At 41.0% G+C, this 23,614-nt stretch overlaps 1 protein-coding gene and 1 long non-coding RNA gene across 2 annotated transcripts in view; one reads left to right on the forward strand and one right to left on the reverse strand.

Annotated features, from left to right (window-relative positions):
* Window positions 1-23,614, forward strand: part of Sntb1 (syntrophin beta 1) — a 247,406-nt gene that overhangs the window by 67,401 nt on the left and 156,391 nt on the right. The gene's annotated exons all lie outside the window — the stretch shown is intronic.
* On the reverse strand, window positions 1,738-20,434 carry LOC132655825 (uncharacterized). The gene is made up of 5 exons (XR_009593705.1): window positions 20,412-20,434; window positions 15,884-15,962; window positions 15,142-15,250; window positions 13,576-13,635; window positions 1,738-1,794 (listed from the first exon to the last, which is right to left on the reverse strand). It is a non-coding gene; the product is annotated as an uncharacterized LOC132655825 (long non-coding RNA).

Below are 23,614 nucleotides of genomic sequence, written 5' to 3' on the forward strand. Positions count from 1 at the left end.
GTAACTAGCATTATTTTCATAGGCATTGGATAAAGTTATATAACACTTGGCACACAGCAAGCACTGAGCACTTTTCAGAGTTCCTGAGCAAATAAAACTAGAAAACCAACTTGAACATGGGTTGTCAATTTCCTTCTTCCTTCTCCTCTTCTGATACTTACATTCAACAAAATATTTATTGAGTATCTGTTATGTTCTCAGTGGTGTGCTAAGTTCTTTACATTCATTAATCTTATTTAATTTTTCACAATAAACCTCAAGGTTGTTATTATTTTCAAACCTTTACTGTCATGGAGCTGTAGCCTTTAATTAAGACAAATATGGTACCTTCCTGCCAGGGCTTTCAGTACAATGAGAAATTTAGATGTTAAACTAGTAATTGCAATAAAGAATTCCAGCAGCCTACGCCTCCTTCGGTCAGTGCTTGTTTCTCCACAGTGACTACCAAATCCTATAGCTTAAGCAGAGTCTGCTATTGTTATGTGTTGTGACATTATGTCACCAATTTCTAATGGCCCCAAAGAGGTTCTAATCAATCAGAATCCTAAAAGAGAGATGGAAGAAAATAAGACGCTCTGTGGTTATTTCTATTCTTAGGTTAGAGCTAGTAATTTGTAAGTACTATCTGTACTATCCACTCTCCAATACTCATCCAGAAGGGACCAAAGTGATTGGAAATAGCAGGCAGCAATCTTAGGAAGGCAATGGAAAAAAGGGAAACATGGCTAGGTTGGTTGAGTTGGAGCATAGGAAAGACCTGTTGATAGAGCTCATGACTTCCAAGTCTGAACCACACTGCTCTATGGGGCAGTGCTGAACAGAGGGTTGAGGTTTTATGCAGGAAAATGATACTGACACCTGTGCATGTGGCAAGCATCTGCTCCAGGCCCTCCATGGTAAAGCTCAGCCAGGTTTCTAACACTGGTTAGACAGTCTTACTCATGCAAAGTGATCCCTGGGGTGTGCTGACTCACTGTAGCAAAAGGAAAACAGCAGGCCACATGAAGATCCTGAAATCAATTTTAGCATCACTTATTGATTTATCTAGCCATTGTGTGTATTTCTAATACTTTGGATACATGTAATTTTATTCCCAGTCAGGGACTCTTAGGTAAAATTAATACCCTCTGTCATGCCTATGCTGTTTGTCCATGGAATGGCATTTTGGATGCTGTCTAATGTCTATAGTTCAGAACAGAAGGCTCTATTCAAAATGTACCTTGCAATGGATGTAATGTATGTGACACATTTCGAACTTCTGAAAGGTTCAGGGAGACAATGTCTGTCAAGTTGGATGTCATAACCAACTGGGAAGCTAGCTGGGAAATGTTTCTGAGAAATATTTTGTGTGCTACCTACTCCTAGAGTCTTCTTTGTTCAAAATAAAAATGAGCAACATGGAAATGAAGTCAGTGGTATAATTACCTGAAGAAGGGGAAAGAAAAATTATTCCTGTCAATACAATTGCATCCACACCCTTAAAATGAGGATCCTCTTTTTTCCCCTCTCAAATACAAGAAATAGCCAGAAAACTCCCTTCAAGGGTGAGCTCTGCTAGAGTCAGCCAACATCACTTTGAATACCCTTACTGTTTTTTCTTCCTTTTCTTCTTCTTCTTCTTCTTCTTCTTCTTCTTCTTCTTCTTCTTCTTCTTCTTCTTCTTCTTCTTCTTCTTCTCCTCCTCCTCCTCCTCCTCCTCCTCCTCCTCCTCCTCCTCCTCCTCCTCCTCCTCTTCCTCCTCCTCCTTCTTCTTCAATATCAAGACTTTAATGGCTGCTGTCTTCCTGTCAGTGGCTCAAGGTCACAGAAACGAGTAGAGTTAACATACAAGCCACAGGAAGGCATCTGATACTCACAGAAGAATTGAGAAAAGGAGCTAATTTTCCCACTCGTCATGTCATCACTGTGCAGAAGAGAACACAGGCTCAGTGGCCTATTAAGTATCAGCAATAAAACTCTTCAAAGATTTTGTGCTTTCCAACTTTTAATTTTCATACCCTCATGGAAAGATAAGTATCTTGAATGGAGCCAAATCGCTTCTAGGGTTGTCAGAGTAAGTTCTTGTTTTGAAGCATGGCTCCCTGCTTATACAGTCCCCCATTCCTAGGAAATAAAAGTATCTATTCCCCGTTACAGAAATTGCATGGCATTAGGGAATGCTGAGAGTTCTCAGATAAAGTTCATTTTAGAGCAAGTTAAAAATTCAGCAAGTCATAATCATAAGCCAGAAGTAAACCCATGGTATCTAGTAGTAGCTGGGGTTTCTGGATCGCAGAGGAAAGGGAGCTGTGCCCTGAGCGTCTGCAAATCTGGACTCTTCTTCCAGGCCTGGTGAGTGGCCCAGGATTGCTCTCAGTAGGCCCCAGTTTCCTGCCCTTGCTCATGCCTGTATCTTCCATCGACATGATTACGTAGGCCAGTGGTTCTCAACCTGTGGGTCATGACTCCTTTTGGGGTTCAATAGTCCTTTCACTAAGCTATCGTATCAGATGTGTTGTGTATCCAATATGTACATAAAATTTATAACAGTGTCAAAATTAAAGCTATGAAGTAGCAATGAAAATAATTTTATGGTTTGGGTCACCACAACATGGGGAACTTATTAAAGGGTTACAGCATTAGTAAGCTTGAGATGTACTGTACTAGGCCCTCTGTGTACCAACTTTCTGAGTGTTAGCATGAAAAAGGAGATAATATTTTGTAAGGAAAATGTAAGCAACCAGGCTTAAACATACTAGAACTTTTCTCTTCAAAACCTGGTCCATCTGATGCATGCTAGAAAGGTTGTGAAGAAAGGGGAACCTTCCTCCATTGCTTGTGGGAATGTACACTTGCAGAACCACTTTGGAAATCAATCTGGCACTTTCTCAGAAAATTAAGAATAGTACTACCTCAAGATCCAGCTATATCACTCCTGGGCATATATCCAAAAGATATACAAGAAGGACATTTGCTCAACTATGTTCATAGGAGCTTTATTTGTAATGGCCAGAATCTGGAAACAACCTAGATATCCCTCAAAAAAGGAATGGACACAGAAATTGTGGTACATTTACACAATGGAATACTACTCAGCAATTAAAAACAAGGAAATCATGAAATTTACAGGCAAATGGTGAGGACTAGAAAAGATTATCCTGAGTGAGGTAACCCAGAAGCAGAAAGACACATAAGGTATATACTCACTTATAAGTGGATATTAACCATGTAATATAGGATAAACATACTAAAATCTATATTTCTAAAGAAGTTAACAACAAGAAGGACCCTAGGGAAGAGACTGAAACCTCACTCAGAAGGGCAAACAGGATAGACATCAGAAGTAAGAGAAGACAAGGAATAGGACAGGAGCCTTCCTCAGAGGACCTCTAAAAGACTCTACCCACCAGGGTATCAAAGGAGATACTGAGACTCATGGACAAACTTTGGGCAGAGTGCCAGAAACCATATGGAAGAAGAAGGAGATAGAAAGACCTGGAGGGACAAGAAATCCACAAGGAGACCAACAGAGCCAAAAAACCTGGGCCCAGGGGGGCCTACAGAGATTGATACTCCAACCAAGGACCATGCATGGGCATGGAGAGGACCTAGATCCCCTGCTCAGAGGAAGCCCATAGGCTACTCAGTTTCCAAGTGGGTTTCCTAGTAAGGGGGCAAGGGGCTGTCTCTGACATGAACTCAGCAGTTGGCTCTTTGATCACCTCCCCTTGGGGAGTGCAGCCTTTCCAGGTCACAGAGGAAGATGATGCAGCCAGCATTGATGAGACCTGACAGGCTAGGGTCAGATAGAAGGGGAGGAAGTCCTCCCCTATCAGAAGACTAGAGAAATGGCATAGGGGGAGAAGAGAGAAGGTGGATGGGACTAGGAGGAGATGAGGGAGGGAGCAACAGCAGGAATACAAAATGAATTAATTGTGAGAGATGATAGATAGATAGATAGATAGATAGATAGATAGATAGATAGATAGATAGATGATAGATACATAGATAGATAGATAGATAGATAGATAGATAGATAGATAGATAGATAGATACATGGTCCATCAACCTTTCATACCTGCCTCAGAGCTAGGGAATTGGTCCTACTCACCATATTTCTAAGGCTTTTACCACTTTCTATATTTCAATCTCTTGATTTTATGGCATATATGAGGCTCTTATGTACACTGTGTTGGGTTTTTTTTAACTTGTGAAAGAAGACAAAAACTAAAGAATTGAGCATTCATTTTTCTCCTTTTCCTTTTGAGCCATCTAAAATGGGTAGCATGTACTTTGACTTGGATAATGAAACTGAAGTTTGCTCATTCAGCTGAAAATACTCACACTTTTTCTTCTGAGCCATTATTTATTAAGCCATCCCAGGCCGGCACAGTGTTAAGCACTCTCTCACGCATACCTGCCCTCTCTGGCTCTCTTGCTTTCTCACTTTCCATCTGTTTCTTGGTATAGTATTTATTTAAACACCATAAGTCCCCATGAAAGTTGGGTACCCCCTCTTCACAAGATAAAACTGAAGTACAGAGATGTCAAGGGTTGCCTGACTTGCCCTAAAGCTCCAAACATAACAGACCAGTATAGTGAAGAAATGTAAGAGCTAAGTTTTCCATTTGCAAAACTAAACTCACCGTGAGGCCCCTCTTATGGCCTTGAATGATTAGGATTCATTAGAACACTTTCCTTGATGAAGTAGGTACTCTTGTTAGCTGAGTGGATACCCAAGTTTATGAAAATGACAATTCCCTAGGAATCAACACCCTGGTGCTGTCTGTAGACTTGATAGCATGTTTGTTATATGTTAAGAGGCTGCTTTCATCGTCTCTGTATGTGCACCTTGACCCAATGTCAGAGGGTTCCAGGAGCAGGAGCTACAGGATTTGGACTCCTGTCAAAAATATGTTGGTGGGAAGAATGGATGTAACAAAGCAGGTTTTGCCTTAAACGTGTCTTCCATGCTTCCGTGGTACATGGGTTCTGTGAACTGAGGATTAGCTGGGCGTGGTCTCTGCCCTGCTCTTCAGCTTATTCAAAAACCAATAAACCTTCCTTTTCAGGCTCTTTAATGAACATGGATTCGGATATTAACAATGATTATAGCTATATAGACCTTATCTAAAATCAGCCTTAGGTAATTAATGCATGCATAGGATACATAATTCAAAGACTCCAAGTCTCAGCCCTGGCCTTACTTATCTCTTATTCACCCATTCCCCATCTAGACCCAGCCACAATTAACAATTTCTTTCAGGCCTCTTCTAAACATCTATACGTACTTACATATTGATGCATTCATTTTTTTCTAGACTGAGTAACATACTTTATGTTATCCTCTACCTTGAATAAAATATTTAAAAAATTCTATCCAACATGTCGGGATCAACTCATAAATTTAATTTTATTCAACAAATTAATTCACAAAAGCAACTGACAAGTGAGATGGGGGCAGAAATCTCCCTGATAGTACTATCCCAATGTAATGGTCAGAAAGATTTGCCCACGGACTTAAGGCTCTACTCCATCATAGCTCCTCTGTGGTCAGGTGATGTGACCTGAAAGAGCCCAGGGCCTGGACTCAAACTCACACAGAGTAGGCTGGAGACTCACTGGCCTGGGTATCAGCAAACCAAGAAGAGTGACAGGCCACTGCTCAGCCCAGCTCTGAGCCTTCAGCGAGTTTGACTCAGGAACTGTCAAAACATCTGTTCTCTCCTGAATATGGACTGCAGTTTGTTAGGGTCTCCTTCAACTTAACCCGAGTCTTGTTTCAGGACTCGGCATAGTGCAGGGAAATGCACCTGCCAAGACTCTCCTGGTCTCCGAAAGCAGCAACCAGTATTTCCCGCAGGCCGGTGCCACCCAGCACCCTGCATATAGGTGATCATAGCTTAGCATTCACATGAGCTCTGAATGCAGTTGCCATGATGGTTATTATTTTAAGGCTATAGACTAGACAGTAAAACAAGCTGTTGACAGTCAGATAAAGGACATGCCATCAGCTTGCAGCATCTGCTTGCCTGGTTCCTCGCCCTCCTCTCCTGACTCCTGAGAGCATCAGATGTTTTCATTCTCTATCTGCACAGTCCTTGGGCCCCTTAGAAAACAAATGAACTCAGGAACATCAGCCTGGGCCTGGTCCTGTCCCCACAGATTTTGGCAGATTTTAGGTTGATTGTAAATAAAATAACAAGAGGAAGTGAACTTTGACCCATGGGCTGCATACTATTCGCCGCTGTGCTGACCGTCAAGTGAGTTTTTACAGGGTGGGATTTCTGTTCTACCTCACTGCACTCTCCAGGAGTGCAGGAGAACCTCTGCACCTCCCAATCTATGAATCACAGCAGGATCCGTACAACTGCTGCAGTATAATGCCTAATAAAGAGAGAAAAGTGTTGACTGGGAATTTCTGGCAAATGTTATTTAAGCTGAAGAGGGCCACTACAGATTGACTATTAGACCGTGGGCATTGGTAACGCCAGGCTGTGGGCCTGTCAGCCTTCCAGTTTCAAACTGTTATGACTTTCTAATTGCAAACCTTATTCCACATTGCCAGAATGTGCCTCTTCAAACCCCAACTGGAAGTTTCATGTCGATTACAATCAGCTACGTGTGCTCCTACAACGTGGATCTTTAATAGCTTTCATTCCGCAGCACTGACAGAAACTCTCCAGATAATGGCTCTAATTCCTGTGAAAACGCAGGCGTATGCTTGTGTGCCACAGAAAAACAAGCTCCGATACAATTGCTTTCCTTCTGCCAATTTTCCTTCTGACAATTATTTGAAGAGGGTCTATTTTAAAAAACTTATTTTATCCTTACATATTCTTGAAATCCATTCATATATTAATTTAGCTATTTGGGTAATTGTGAGAATTAGATATTTAAAGTTGATAGGTAGTTGAAAGACAAGTTTAATTCACAAGGCATATTTTAGCATATTGTTCCAGAAGTAGGTAGTTCTTGCTTAAAAAAATAAAAAATAAAAAACAGTGACAGCAAATAGATCCCTGCCGTGCCCCACCACCACCAAAAAACAAACAAACAAACAAACAAACAAAAAAAAACATTCTACTCCCTGGTCAACAATGCCTCTCAGAATGTCTAGGAAACTAGAAATGATAACCTGACCACTGAAATAGCGTGATATTTTTAAGTGGCAGTTAATGATGTCTTAGGAATTTGTCCAGAATGGAGTTTTCGAAGCTATGTGAAATGCATAGTCCTTATTCAGTTTTATGCGTGATAATGCTTGCTTCTGCAACACCAGTGAACGGAGAGGACACTTCCTGTTAAATACACAGGGGAAGGAGCAGAATCACTGCGGTGGGAGGAGATAGGAGTAGGGGGCACAATACAGTGAGCTCTGAATTCTCGGGCTTCCTTCTCCCTCACTATCTCAGGTAGAACAGATGACTTTTTATTATAAGCCAACATCTATAGCGCTTTTATTTTTTGACTGATTTTTTTTAAATATAAAAACTACCTTATTGTAATGAACTCACTCACAAATAAAAACGTCATTATGTTAAATTAACACCAGCCTGGTTTCAAACTCTGTATATCTCGATAAACTTCTATACAGTTAGTATAGCATTCTGAAGGTGTATAGCTTTGCCTAAGGTTTAACACTTTCAGTATCAATTACACTTCTCATGCTGTTATCGACCAGGTCAAAAAAAAAAAGACAGAATTAAAATTACAAAAACAATTACACCCACCTTTATGAATCATGTTTACCTGAATTATATCCGTTCTCATCACCTTCTATTATCCTGCTTTGTTTTCCGTTCTACATATTATGTAACATGTATTGTGTGTATATGTGTGTGTGTATATATATTCATTCTTTGGCACATATCCAGGCAGTTCCAAAATCTACCATAGAGGTATTTGCACCCCACATTTATTGCTACTTTTGCACCCCACATTTATTGCTACTTTATTACTATATCAAAGAAATTGAGCCTTCCTCTTTTAGTAGATAAATGTGTAATGAAAATCTAGCATCTATAAAAAGTGGAATACTACTAAACTCTACAGAAAACCACTAAGCAAACCCACCAAATACACATGAAAATAAATGGATAATATTACGTGGGGTCACCCAATCTCAGAAAGAAAAGTCTACCATGCCCTTCCTTACATGCAGATTATTAACCTACGATGTAAACAGTAGTGCTGGAGAGACAGCTCAGCTCTCAAAGGCTAGGCTCACAGCCAAAAGTATCATCTAGATGTGTTTACATTATATGATACCGTTTTTATACTGTTAGGACCAATGAGCTAATATATTGCCAGTGACAGTAGAAACTGGCCTGGAAATTTTGAGGATTAACTTAAGGTAGCAGTTAGCAAAGACTGTCTTCTCTGAGATGATGAAGTAGCCACCCGAGGACAAGGAATCGGCTTGGAGTAGTTTCAGCCCTGTGGTGCTCCTAAGTCCTGACATCCCCACTGGCATGTCTTCTAATCCTCTGTTTGTGGCTATTGCTGCCACAAACTGACATCCTTTGATCACCACACTCCCCCAAGAGCTTCTCAAAACACAGAGTTTGTCTGAGAAGAGGAACAAGGTGTAGGTGCAGGACAAGAACTCAAGAAGCACAATGAAGGGCAGAGAGATTGCTTCCTGGCCGGTGTCTTAAGAATGTCTTAGTGAGCTGGGGATGGGGAATATAACTGTTCAGAACACAGTTAGAGTAATTACACCCTCTAGCAGCTTCGAAAGCTGGGGGATAGCCAATAAAACCTCACTTCCCTCTAGCTTCCTCTCCATCTTTCCAGCCTCCCGTATACTCCTCCATGATTGGCTGAGTCAATGGAGCTCAGAATGCCAACAACAGGCAAGCTCTTGATATCTGAAGGAATTGCCTATCCTAAATGTAGCTGAAGCCAGAGGGGTCTAAGCATTAGGAGTGCCACCCCTTCACTGATGCCACATCATCTAATTCCCTTTACCCCTTGCTCTTCATCTCCTAATCATATCACTGTAGCTCCATCTGTGTCCTGTGCTCCTCACTCCCAGGCTTCAGTCATCCCCATCTGACTCCCTGTTTTTCTCTTTATCCTTACCACTGTCTCCTAGATACTTTCCTAACACGTCTATGCAGTTCTGTCACTCTGCATCTATCCATCCTCAGTTAACATCATCTCTATCTGGTGTCTTTTGTCCTTTATCTACTTTCCACGTCATCAAAAATAACAAAATTATTATTTTGGAAATAATCATTTCCAAAATGCAAAAAACAAACAAACAAACAAACAAAAACTCCTAGAACTTTAGAAGCAGGTTACCTGGCTTGCAGTTTTCTCTTTCAAATCTGGCTCCTTCTTTCCTTTAAATCACTCAAGCAACTTCCCCACTCCTCGTTCCCTAGAAGGGAACCTCAGCTAAAAATAGCTCTCAGAATTCCAGATCAGAATGTGGCCCAAGCTAAAGAGCTCAGCTCTGTGCAGTGACACACACACACACACACACACAGATTGATTCTGAGAACACATATTCTTACCTAACAGATGATGCAAGAAGGTAGGACTTGTATGCTATCCCAGTCTAGGCATGGAAGAGAGTTTTTTAATACATGCAGGCCTGAGCACATCCTGTCACTTCTCATATTCTGCACCTTGTCAGGTCATGCAAGAGCTCTCTGACTGGCTGTATAGCCCCAATGCTGTTCAAGGCCCCTTGAAGAATTTCCAGGCTGAGCCTAGAGTCATAAGGTCACGGAGATCCAAAGGTCACGGAGATCCAAAGCTGTTTGTTCTCTGTTCCTTGTTGTGGATTTCTTTTCTAGTTTCAGGAACTCAGATTTTGGTGGAGCCTGAAGCGATCTCTGTCTTTATGGTGAACTAGCTCGGGTAACCATGTCTCTTGTGAGATTCTCTACTCTCTTATGGCAGGAATGACTACATTATGACATGCATATTGTCTCATATTATTACCGGTTTACATGCCCGCCACCTTCCCGGAAAGAAGATAGCATCCTGTAGCAAGAACTATTTCTTAGTAGTAGCAGGTGTCACCTAGAAGATACGTAATATGTTCTAGACCTGGCACTAGCATTCTGCTAGTCACATTCATTACCATAACAACGAAGTTGAGCTATTCAGCTTATAAAGGGAAAAGTTCAGTTCTTAGTTTTGAAAGCATTAGTTTATGTTCACTTGATTCCACTGTTTTGAGCCTTTGATAAAGCAGAACAGCATGATGTGAGCAAGAAAAGAGGACTACCACTCAGCACCAGGCCAGGACTCAGAAAGTTTGGATCCCACAAGAAGCCTCCAGAAAAGAATCTAGCCACCTCCCACCACTCTCCATCTCTCAAAGGCTCTGTCACCTCCTAGTATCACTATCCTAGGGACTAATCTTTCAACACATGAGCCTTTAGGGGATATTTATGATTCAAACAACAGCAGTTTGTAATAAAATTTTATTTTCCTGTGTTTAATCATTTTACTGAATAGATTTTGTAGTCTCTCTTTTGTTGTTGAGAAATTTTAAAATTGATAAGTCAAGTATGTTGAGTGGGACAGAATTGGAACTAGAGTCCATGACCTATATCTGAGTCAGCACACATAATATTGAGATATATGCCACCTCGCTGCTTATGCCATGTATATCTCCCGCAAGCAACCAATTGAGAGTGAGCAGAGAAATAGAGAGGACTCATAAAATCCCAGTCTCATTACATACATTCATCGGTTTTCTATGTTTGGAAGTTGTGGTAATTTGAGTAAGACTGACCTCCATAAACTCACATATTTAAATCCTTGGTTTCCAGTTTGTGAAACTGTTTGGGAAAGATTAGGAGGTGTGTCCATGATCTCTCACTCTCTCTCTCTCTCCCTCTCTCTCTAACTCTCTATCTCAGTCTCTTTCTCTCTTCCTCACTCCGTCCCTCCCTCCTTTCTTTCCCTGCCTCATTTTGTGGATAAGATGTAAACTCTCAGATACTGCTCCAGCACCATGCCTACCTGCCTACTGCCATGCTTCCTGCCATGATGGTCATGGACCCTAACCCCCTAGAACTGGAAGTCCCAAATTAAAAACTTGATGTGTTTTGTCACAGCAATAGCATAATAAGGCAGAAATTATTTCAATCATTGAGAAAATGTCAGATAAGTTTTGCTTTCTAGAAACACTTTCAGTTAACATTTTTGTACATATTAGATTATAATTTTGGCATTTATATTTTCCGCCCTTTCAAAATAATAAATAATATGTAGTACACACTACATTTGGCTCCCTACATCCGAGGGTTTGCAATCCATTCATTAAACAAACCATGTATTGAAGACAGTCTTAAAAATGGTTCTCCACAAGGAGAGCAACAGAACCAGAAATTTGAACACAGGAGTCTTCCCAGAGACTCATACTACAACCAAGTACCATGAATGGAGATAACCTAGAACCCCTGCACAGATGTAGCCCATGGCAGTTTAGTGTCCAAGTGGGTTACATAGTAATGGGAAGAGGGACTGCCTCTGACATGATTGGCCTGCTCTTTGATCACCTCCCCCTGAGGGGGGAGCAGCCTTACCAGGCCACAGAAGATGACAATGCAGCCACTCCTGATGAGATCTGATAGACTAAGATCAGAAGGAAAGAAAGGAGGACCTCCCCTATCAGTGGACTTGGGGAGGGGCATTCGTGAAGAAAGGGGTGGGAGGGTGGGATAGGGAGGAAAGGAGGGAGGGGTTTATAGGAGGGATACAAAGTGAATAAAGTAATTAATAAAAATAAAAATATGGTTTCTGGGTACTGAAGAGATGGCCCAGACATTAAAGTTCTTGCCATGCAAACATGAATGCCCAAATTTGGATCACCCAGCACATATGTAAAAGCCGAATGCTTTTCTGTGGTTGCAGAATTGGAGAGAAAGAAAGAGCTTGTTTGTTAGCTAGTCTGTCTGAATTAGAAAGCTCCAGGCTCTTTGAGATCTGATCTTGAAAAAATTAAGTGGGAAAAAGAAAGACATCAAAGTAGGAGGGGATAAGAAGAACAGTTATTGAGTGAATGACAATAATCTTATTGAGAAGAAGATTTTCAATGGAGGTAAATATCAGGGGTGAAATGACCAAAATTCACTCTTTATAAAATTATCAAATAATAATAAGAAGAAGAAGTAAGAAGACAGTGGGAAGCAACTGAAGAAGATGGCTGCTAACTGACCTCTGGTCTCCACACAAAACAAATAAAATGTTTTTGTGTTAGGTGGATACAGTTTATTTTCTTGCAATTACTCCATAAACAACACAGTAACAAGTACTTACATTGGATATTATGAGTAATATAAAAATAAATTGAAATACCCTATGGACACACATGAGTTACATACAATAGTACATTTTCTAAGAAAATACTCAAGCACCTGCAGATAGTGGTCTTGGAATCAACCTCTCAAAGATAATAGTACATAATATGTTTAAAATAGCATGCTGTGTGTAATTCATTTGGTTCATTTAGCAACACTATATCACCATGGATCTTCTTTAATATTAAAAATATCATTTTATGAGCAGTTGGAACAGATGTAATAAAATCATCGTCTTGGAAAAAGTTCTGAAGTCACTACCCACTTTTATGTAAACAAATATTCTTAAAGTTTATTTAAGCATGCCATACTTTAAGAGAAATCTATATTAGGAATCAGTAAATAGCATATACAAAAATTGCACTAAAGTTATATTTAGATTAAGTTCTTTCTTAAATACAGCTGTGTCACACACACTAAAAAGGCAGCCAGTTAGAATGTAAGGATGCTTCAGCCAGACAAGAAATTTTAATTGGAAGTTAAGGATGAGGGCTGAAGTTTAATGTGAGCCTCCACATCTTGTTTGGACTGTCTAGAAGTGGAGAAATCATGCCCCATCCAGCTAAGTATTTTCAGGTGGTCATTATTATTTAACTGATGCCACTGTAATTAACTAAATACAGGTTGTAGGAAAAGCTTAATTCCTAGGCCTGTATAAAGATGAATTAACCTTGGATCAATAGCATAGACCTTGTTTCTCCAATGTGCCAAAGTTTACATAAGAACTAACGTAATGCTTTTTTCTGGCTTTTCAAAAATGTTCAAAAGTAAGTTTTAACAAAAATGTAATCTTTTAAATAATATTTTATTTGTTCCTTGAAAAATCTATACATGTTTACACTGTGTTTTCATATTTATCCCATACTCCCACACTGCAGCTCCTCCCTGCTCCTACAGCACATCTCCCTCCCAACTTCAAGTCTTTTTTTTTTTAACACAGTCTACTGACTCCAGTTAGTGCTACCCATAAGAGTATGGATATGGGGTAATGAGCTGGTAAAATTTTATTCAAGTATTTGTATAATCCTATGAAGCACATTTGGGAGAATCTAGAGTTCCATGACTTTTTTTTGTTTTCTCTAGAATGTATTAGGAAACCAGCAACCCGGAGTGCCTAAAATGCCAAACACATTCCTCAGAGCTTCAAAGCACATGGGTTACTAAGTACTAAGACTGCTCTGGAATACACCTAAGTATTTAAATCCTCTAATTATGGTTGGGAAATTCTTCCTTGTGCTGTACTTGAGCCTATTAATCTGCTACTTACGCTTAACACGGTCTGTAGAAGGCTTTTGGAGAGTTCTTGATGACTCATAGATTGGGTCCTCTGTGGAAGAAGGCAACCGGTCACACTTATTCTCACCAAATAAATATGCGATATTATCCCATCCACATCTCACTTGCATTGTGGTTACTCTGATTAGTCAGCAGCATCTTTTGATTAGCCAAGCGTCCTATTGAAGCAGAAACGACTTTCACAATTCTCCTCTGTGAGGTAGACATTTGGCACGAAGTATTTTTGGAATTTGAGCCTATAATAGATTCTGCTCAATACCTCTAATAGTACTTATGTGGGTTTCTAACACTTGTTATAACTCGGTTTGGAATAGAGTTCATTGCGATGGGTCAGGTGGAAAAAAAAAAAAACAACTCAGTAATTTGACCTGCCCAGTTGAGCCCATAATTGGCTGTTCAGTAGTTGTTGGGAGACTTGGATTCATCTTCAGCAAAGAGAAACAGGAGGTTAGAATAGCAATAGGTCACAAGGTCATGGAGTTGGGGGAACTTGATATTAGCTGTTACTCTGTGGTTGCTTAAATTTGCCTTCCATGTAAGGCATGTGTAAGAACCAGGCAGGATTCAGCACCCTCAGAACGGGACCAAGTGGATAGCTGTGTCGGAGAGGGAAGTTCAAAGTCTGAGTACCAGGAATAGCCTAAACCACTCAGCATAGGACTTCTCTACATTCATATGAGAGTTTGTCCTACAGTCACAACCCATAGAGATCTGTCCATGAATAAACACTCATGAAGCAATGTATTTTCAGAGGTGACCTTGTGTTGCTCCTTGCCTTTGAATTCTTTCACATTACTTATTGCACCACTCACCTCCAGAAGGCTTGATGCCAGCCCAGATATCGAAGTGAAGTTAGAAGCCTTAATTCTAATAGTTAAGTATGGTTTTATCGCTAAGATAAAAAATATATGAAGTTGTCTAAAGATAAGGGACATGAGCTTTTGGCTTTTAGAGCCTCAGAAACTACCTGTGCAATTTAGTTTCTTCATGAGAAAATGAGAAGAGGGTGATGGGAGCAAAACATTAAACTGAGTGAATGAGTAAGCATAGTAACAATGTAGCAGACAAAAGAACCCTGGATGGTTCTCTCCCTTCTGTGTCTGTTTTTTTGTTCATCCTGGTTTATGCCCCTGTACTTCTCAAGTAAAAACTCCTTGTTTTGAACTCTTCTTCAGGGATAAATCAAAGTAGGACTTCACTCTAGACTAAGACCACACACATACACACACACACACACACACACACACACACACACCATTGGATGTGTCACGGCTTTAGAGGAGGATTACCTGGAGCAGTGAATGATGGCAGGAGCATTAGTCAGCTCAGTCAGCTCAGCCTGGAAAATAACCGAGAGGCCAGGCGTGGCCTTGTCCATGCAGCCAAGAAGCTAGGAGAGTAGCTAGAACACAGTATTTGTGCAAGCTGAAGAGCAGTAAGGACTTAGAAGCGAGAACAGAAGACTAGCCTTCTAGCCTTGGAAAACTTTGATACCATGATAAGTTACTTCTCTGTTCAATCCTGCTGTTATACAAACCATTCTGTAAGTGAGCTGTTTGAATCTGTGGTCAAGAGGGAGTTGTGATCTGAAGCAGATCCTCATCTGACCTTCAGTTGCCTTCCCTAGTCACAATATCAAGGTCATTCTGAAACCGGAAGAGCAAGATAGAAGTGAATGTCCAATCTCCCTCCGTCTGTCCGTCCCTCCATCCTTCCTTCCTTCCTCCCTTCTTTCCTCCCTTCCAAGGCAGTGGTTCTTAACCTTCCTAATGATGTGACCCTTTAATACAGTTCTTCATGTTGTGGTGACCCCCCCATCATAAAATTATTTTCATTGCTACTTCATAGCTATAATTGTGCTACTGTTACAAATCATAATACAACTATCTGACACTTAAAAGGGTCCAAACCACAGGTTGAGAACCACTGTTCATGAGCTTAACATTCTTTTACTTTCATGCTTTTACTATCTAGAGCTTGTGTCGAACAACAGGGGCAAGATGTTTTTCTTCATTTCTAGTGGTTTTGATTTCTCTTAATGTCTTGGTTAGTTCTAGAAGCTACAGCATAACTCATCAAAGTACCTCTCCTAGTCCTCAACACCCTCCCTTCCCACTGTCTAAATCTGCATAAATAATAGCAGTTTCCTGTCTTCGTCTCACAGAGTTCATGAGCAGTAGTGTGGATGGAACAAAGCTTCTGGTATTTCAGGCTCAGGACATCAGAATAAATGGAGGCTCATGAGGCCTAATTATGCTAATGATACCAACCACACCTACCAGTATTAGGTAAAATACATTTGGCTCCCTCTTTGGGTGGGTCACACCAATACTCTTGAGGTGCCTTGATATTGCTGCTCTGAAACCGAATGGAGAAAAGAAGGTGGACTACCAAGAGAAGTGGCCTTCAAGTCAAGCCCAACACACCGGCCCCTTCCAAAATCTGCCACCATCAACACTGTGACCTACTTCTTGCTCACATATGTGAATACACAAACTCTTGCCCATGGCCTGGTCCAAGTAAACACATATCTCTTTCTATGTTGAAGTCTAGATTTTGGCATACTACGGCACAATGACCCTCATGAAGACAGACAGGAATAAAAAATGTTCCAATACTGTGCATCTGGCTTTGAGGACAATCAAGAGGAAGATACATCTAAACAAGACTAGAGGAAGTAAGGCTCCATTTGTTTATATTCACTTGACCTGTGTGTCATTCTTCACCTGAAAGAATTTTGGATCACACCAGAGCCTCTTAAATGTAAGGGATTTGAAGGTCTGGCCTGCTTTGAGAGGATACTCAAGGATAATGGTCAGAACATATCTTTTTTTCCCATGTTACTGACATTCCTTAGCTCCTAAAATCCCCTATTCTTTGAGCCATTTTACATAAAAAGAACCTGCTTTCCATCTCATTTTTGTTTACTTTAAAAACTCAGAATGGGTTTGCAGAGATGGCTCAGCAATTAAGAAAGAACACTGTCTATTTCCAGGGGCTATGGACTTGGTTCCTAGCACTCACATGAAGATTCACAACCCTCTGCAACTCTGGTTTCAAGGCATCTGATGCCCTCTTCTAGCCTCTGCGTGCAGATAGCACATAAACATAACATTCAGCCAAAACACTCATACACACAAAACAAAAATTAAAAAATATAAAAAAGAAATCTCCTGGAAGATTTAACTTTAGTGATGTGGAAATTGAGAAAGCAATTTCTGGCCCTGTGTCTGCGCTGGAAGCTACATGACTGAGAGTCTCTGTTCAGCTGGTTCCCTTACCCTCGGCACACTAGTCTTGGCTGTTTGCCATCTGTGTCAAGAGAAGGTTGGTCTGACGGTGTGAGTCAGCTATGGAGACCTTTGCTATGAGGCTGGAAATTTTCTCATGGTGAAGGAGGTCAAAGTCAGTGCCCAGGAGTGTCAGCATTATTTGCAAGTTGTAAATCTCTCAGTAAAACTGAAACCACACATGCGCTGTGGTACAGTGGGAGCATAAAAGCAACAGATAATCAAAAGTTTCTGTCAACTCCCCAGGCCGTTGGTGTCATCCAATACTCCTCGGCTTAGGTCACTTCTCTGCAAGGACTTCAGGTTCTACCTCTCAACTTGCACAGTGGAACTGTCTTAACAGAGAGTAGCCCATTTGACCGGGGTTCAATGGGCTGGATCCCAGGCTTGGCATTAGCAGGCAATATTTCATATCATCTAAGCTGAACTGAAAGGAACATTAAACCGCATTTCCATTACCAGTGATGTCCTTAGTGGCCTGAGGATCAGAATCCTAGCATTCTAATCAACCTGCCATTTTCCATTTCCCCAGGGTAGCCTCCTGCAGGCCTTTGAATATCTTGCATTAGAAGTCTGATGCACCATTTTTAAGGGAAACATGCATTTCTCCAGTGATGCCTAGAGAGTGATGAGCCAGAGAAAGACCTTGCGCTCAGGGTCAAGCTGGAGAAACTAAAGATCCCTTTCTTGGATGATACTGTGGTTTGGATAGGTGTGTCCTAAACTCCATGTGTTAAACATATGATCCCCAGGGTGGCACTTTTGAAAATTGCTGACCCCTGTGAGATACGGGACCTGCTGGGCCAGCCTGTCATTGGGAATGTGCTACTAAAGGAGATGTAAAAATCCATCTTCTTCCTTTGTATTTTCTTCTTGGCCATGAGAAAGGCATTTCATTCGCACTACACACCATTAACTGTGGATCTGAACGTGAAAACTATAAGCAAAAACAAACACTTCCTCTTTCTAGGCTAAACCTCTCCAGTGTTTTGTCATAGCAATAGAAAGTTGACTAACAGCTGGCATATTAAATTCTTGAAAACTCCAGTGATGTAGGAAGTTACCTTTCAATGGAGCTTAGGCTCTGGCCTTGCTGTCCTTTGTCCTCACAGAAATGATTTAGCAGTTCCCAGACCACTGAATAATTTGAGAAAACTCTTCCATTTCCCATTAAATATTGTATTTTCAACTTTTAGGCTGAAGATAAGGTCAAGGGCACCTGAACTGAGTGTCAGATTCATGATCAGTATTTCCACCAGGTGCTGCGCCACCGACTTCCAGCCTCTGCAGGACGTCTCTGATGAGAGGAAACTCATGCGGGCAGCTCTGGACTGTTCCGACTCTTACAATCTCATATTACCCTTCTAAACCCTGAACACTAACTACCTCAAACCAAAAACCTGTATGCCCAGCCTACAGTACCCTCTCCAAGTCTGAGTGGATGTGTATCTGCAGAGATGTGTGGCAGGAAGAGGTGATAAATTACAGCCTTCAACAAAATAGAGGATATGCCTGTGACAGTCACTAAAGAGGTCAGTTACTCCTTATGCAAACATGTTAATGAAGTAACATTTGATTATGTGAATTTTTTTCAATGGTGATAAAATTTTCACACACTAACGTGTAAAACGTTCTGAAGTTTGCTGCATGTGAGAATTGTCAGTAGTCATTGCGATAATAAGAGATGCTGCACAGAGTATGTTCTTCACCCGAGGCAGTCCGTCTGTGGAAGATAAGCTTAGGATAGAAAATATATTCCTGCATTCATTCATTTATTTATTTGTACATTCATCAAATATTTATTGAGTATCAACTGTGAGTTCAGCCCTAGACAAGAGCAGAAATGAAAGACCAGTTTCTTCCCTGAAGTACCTCAGAGCCCAGTGGGAGAGGGGCTGATGCAAACTGTCATTATGACTCAGTGGGAGAGGATGCCTGGGGAGCTGCTGGGGCAGAGGCATTGCATTCTGGATTGAAACAGTAGGACTTTTCCAAGGTAAAGGAGCTGACACAGATTAATAGCAGCTGCTTTCTCTTTGGTTTGGTCTAAGGTCCTTAGTTCTTGGGTGAGTTAGAGGGCTTGTTTGTTTGTTTGTTTGTTTTTAATTAACCTAGACTCTCATCACTGTCTCAAGGTATATCTTTCATGGCTTTACAAACAGTGAATTAAGACACATAACGAGAATGTGGTAATTAAGAGAGCAGAAAAGAGACACAGAAAGGAGATCATTACCTCCCTTATGTGTCACCTCAGCCTCTGACAACTGGATTCTGTGGTCTGTGCGCCTGACTCAGTGCTTGACGTCATGTGACATCTTGATGGAAATTTGAATCTTACCCACCTTCTTTGTTTAGTACACCTACTACACACAGCCTTCTGTTCATCATTTTAGTCAAAGGGAGACCTTTAGTGAATGTGTGTGAGTGTGTGCATGAGTGCACTTGTATGTTTGAGTACACATGCAAATGTGTATCTGTCTGTTTGTCTCTGTGTGTGAGAAAGCATACATGTGTATGTTTGAGTACACATACAAATGTGTATCTTTTTTTTAAATTGCTCACTGAACCTGGGCTCACTGATTAAGCTAGTCTGGCCAGCAAGTCTGAGAGGTCCACCTGCATCTGACTTTGTCAGCACTGGAATTGCTAGTGCACACCACCTCCACGCCCAGCTTAAAGGGAATCCTCTAGGCAGCCAGATCTTTTCATCTCTCTTAAACACTTCGCTGGCATGCAGAACATGTGTGAGAAAAACGAATTTGCCTTTGTTTTCTGAGATCTATTGAATAACAAATTCAATTCAATGCCTTTTGTTTGGATTTTTTGTTTGTTTGTTTGTTTTGTTTTGTTTTTTGACAAGGCTGGTCTTGAACTCATAGAAATCAGCCTGCCTCTGCTTCCTGAGTGATGAGATTAAAGGTTTTTGCTACCACACACAACTTAAGCTTCTTTTTTTAAATAAGAAGAAAAAAACCCTGCAAACCCACCCTTAGATATATGCAATTTATCCTTCATTAACAGTTAGGATAATGAGCCAAATTCTGTGTTTCTCCCCCAAGGATTTTGTGAGCTTAATGAGACCAAACATGTGCTTTAACTTTCTTGCTTTTACACTAATTTTTTTTTTATAGGCATGAAGCATTTAAAGTGGAGGCTGCATGACCTTGTATGTGGCTTACCAGAGGAAACAGAATAACAGAAGTAGAGGGAAATGAAGAAAAAGAGAGAGGAGAGCAAGTGAAAGCTTAGCTATATATTTTTATAACTTCTAAGATCACATATTGAAAGAGAATTCAACAGTGATGATGACTTATATTTGAGAAACATGAACTTTCTCCAATTTGCGCTATTATGTGGCTCATCTTTCTGTAGAAACCCCGGACCCCTGCCAGATGAAGAGGTTCAATATGCCAGAGCCTTTCAGCCCCTGCAAATGCATGTGCTGTTTCTGCTGAAAGCAGGATAGAAACCGGTGCCCGGGGTCTCACAGTCACTTTGGGAAGATTTTCTTGTATACCTTGCTCTAAATGTGCCTTGAAAGCCACTGTGAGAGTTTAATAAACACTGCACCTCTCAGTGCTTCCTTGAAGGGCATCACTCTTGGCTGAGCTGCTACCTGCAAGAGAAATTGTTTCTGTTAGCTCAATTCACAGAGCCTTCTGAACTCTTTGCTTGAGGGCATGAAATTTATATTTATGCCTCATCGTTTAAGAGAAATGCTTGGGAATAATCTTTGGGAATGATGTCTGGATTTGAGGACCAGCTTTTGAATGCAAAATGCCTCTGTCGCAAATAAAGTGCTGAAATAATGAATCCTAACAATTCTGTTTTCTTCTGAAGTATGCCTTTGTGTACTGAGGCCATTTTGCCCTCCGTGAGATGCAGTTTAGTATCCTAGCTGTGAGAACCAGGCTGCTGTCCTCATGGAAAAATTAAAATACACATGTCACCTCCCATGGAAATTTGAGTCTTATCCACCTTCTTTGTTCAGCACCTTCTGCATAGGATCTTTATTTATCAATCCCTCATTGAAAGGGACACCTTGATGTACATGCCTGCGTTCGTGCCTCTGTGTGTGTGTGTGTGTGTGTGTGTGTGTGTGTGTGTGTCCTCACACACTGTACTCTGCCTTGTAATCTGACAGTGGTGGAGTTCTGTCTCTGTAGTGAGCAAAATGGTGTCTCTGTAAAGCAAGAGTAATGATTTGTGCTCTGGTGGGTTAAATTCAATGGAGTTTGATAAACAGAAACTTAGGTGTTCATGATTCTGCTGTGGGATGATCTTCAGCATAAAGAATATAATGTGAAAGATATGAGCCTCTTTGTTTAAACACACTGTAGCCTGAGACCCATTTTGATATTTTTCCTCCTTAGGGACCCTAGCACTGCCCTGTCCCAGGGTCACCTCTTTTGAATAATAGTTCCACTTTTATGGACTCATTTACGGGTAATAACGACCTGAGGTCTGAGCACTGCACTTACCTCATTGACTTTACCTCATTCCTATGGGGATTCACAGAAATGAGGCAACACTGAATGTTCAGGAAGATTATGCTCTCTGTTTTGCTGTGAATGAAAAAAAAAAAAAAAACTCAGCTTATTTAAACTATCGAGTCTAGGATTTTTCCATTCCAGGACAGTTCCTGTGAACGACAGTAGGTATCTTACACCATTCACTTTCGCAGTTGCTTTTCTTCCTGAAACTAGAGCTGGATTTCCGAAACAGCATGAGCGAGTACTAGAATGAAGAAAGGAAGCAGCCATGACACAGCCACAGCGTGTCTAACAAGTAATGGCTAATACTGGATCAGAAAGCTGGAGGTTCAAATCCTCATTCGACAGCTTACTCTGCATATGAATGGTTATGGTTACTTGTCTCAGGTCTCATCATGTGAAATATATCTTCCTGTTCTTCTTCACCAAGTGCGTACGTAGTTTTATGTCATTGTATTAAAGAAATGTGTATGTGCTCTGCATGGCGGTTAGAATGTTGAGGCAGGAGGATAGCTAGTTTGAGGCCAGGCTGGGTTGAATAGTGACTTCCAAGCCATTCAAGTGCTGCATAGTAAGACACTGCCTCCAAAAAGAAAGAGAGAGGGAAGAAGAAAATCAGAGAAGAAGGGAGGAGAAAGAAAAGAAGAGAGAGAGAGGTGAGAGAGAGAGAAGGGGGAGGGAAGGATGAATACATATTAAACTAAGATTCCGATGCTCTAGTGCTTCTCTCTCTGACGTTTGCTTAACAATAGGAATAGCTGAAGATTTCAGGATTGCACACATCTCATTCACTGTATGAATAATATCACACATTTCTAAGCTCTAGGAGAAAATTCATTTTAAGTATAATTCACTCACAGTGTTACAATTCCATGAACTCCAAGCATGATTTATTCAAGTATGTTTTAATGTTAGGAAATGATTGCAGAACTGGGAGAAACTATTTCTTGGAAGTAATTAGAATATTATCTTATATAAAGCAGAGATTTTGTTTAAGGGGTATTTGGATGTTACCCAAGATGTTTTTCAGAAAGAAGGTCTGGGGAGATATACCAGTGGATCAAGTGTTTACACGCACATACACGCACATGCGTGCATTCGCGCGCGCGCACAGATAGATACACACACACACACACACACACACAGTCTTTTCTAATATATTAAAAAACAGAATAAATTCACTTAGTGATAAACGTTTGCTTGGGAGTTCTTCTTGGCTCTCATAGATAATATAGTCGATGGTGTCTGGTTATGTATCAGAGTCCTATTTAACTGGGCTGGCTACAAGTCCTGTGTGGCTTGTAAGCTTTCCAACAAGATAGTGGTTTTAGATGAATACTATGTGCTAAAGAGAATGAAAGCAAAAGTGAAATGTGTGGGTCCTGATAGAAAAGGAACTCACAGTTCCAGAAATGCTGTGAACTCTTTGGTGTGAAACGTGTGGTTGGGTCAGAAACTACTTATCACATGAGCAGTTGGCATGAAGGGAAGTCTGGAGGCCCAGGGCAGGGTGTCTAAGCTGTAATTCTGAACGAGATCACCTACTTAGCAATCCTTAAGCTTTGGCCTGATGAGGCATGAGATGTCGGGGTATTAAGTTTACTTTGCCTTACAGTAAGAGAATTTGGGATCATAAAGAAGTTTTTAAATGGCTTTTAGGATGTGCAGACATGGCTCATAGCTCAGTGGTTAAGAGTGCTGGCCACTCTTGTAAAAGACTAGGCTTTGGTTTGCAGGACCCGTGTCAGAAAGCTCACAACTGCCTGTGTAGTTCCAGCTTCAGGGATCTGACACAGTCCCTAGCCTCTTGTCATATCCACATACCTCATGCATGTGTGTTCCTTGCAGGAGCCAACATTTTCCCTCAGGGTTCTTCTTGGAGGGAGACTGTTCCTTGAGCTGGCATGTTCCGAAGTGTTCCCAGTCGTGGTTTCAAAATTCATGTTTGTATTTCAGGAGGGATGCCTTCCAGAACTTTTTCTGGATGTCTACTATTATCTGGTTTAATATTGCCAACAAAGGCATGAGACTCGGTATTTTGCTGTTGGCCGGCTCAGGTTTAGAGAAGCCAGAAACCTTTCCACTTGTGGAGCAAACAGGAGCTTGTGGCAGACAGCTTGATTCCAAACCTGCAATCCTCCAGTTCAGACTGTCCTGGGTCTTCAATGACCCAGTAGGCTTGAGTGTTCCCTGTCCCACACCCACACCCTCCTCCCTCTTCTTCCCT

This window comes from Meriones unguiculatus, chromosome 8 (assembly GCF_030254825.1).
Source record: "Meriones unguiculatus strain TT.TT164.6M chromosome 8, Bangor_MerUng_6.1, whole genome shotgun sequence".
Lineage (NCBI taxonomy): Eukaryota > Metazoa > Chordata > Mammalia > Rodentia > Muridae > Meriones > Meriones unguiculatus.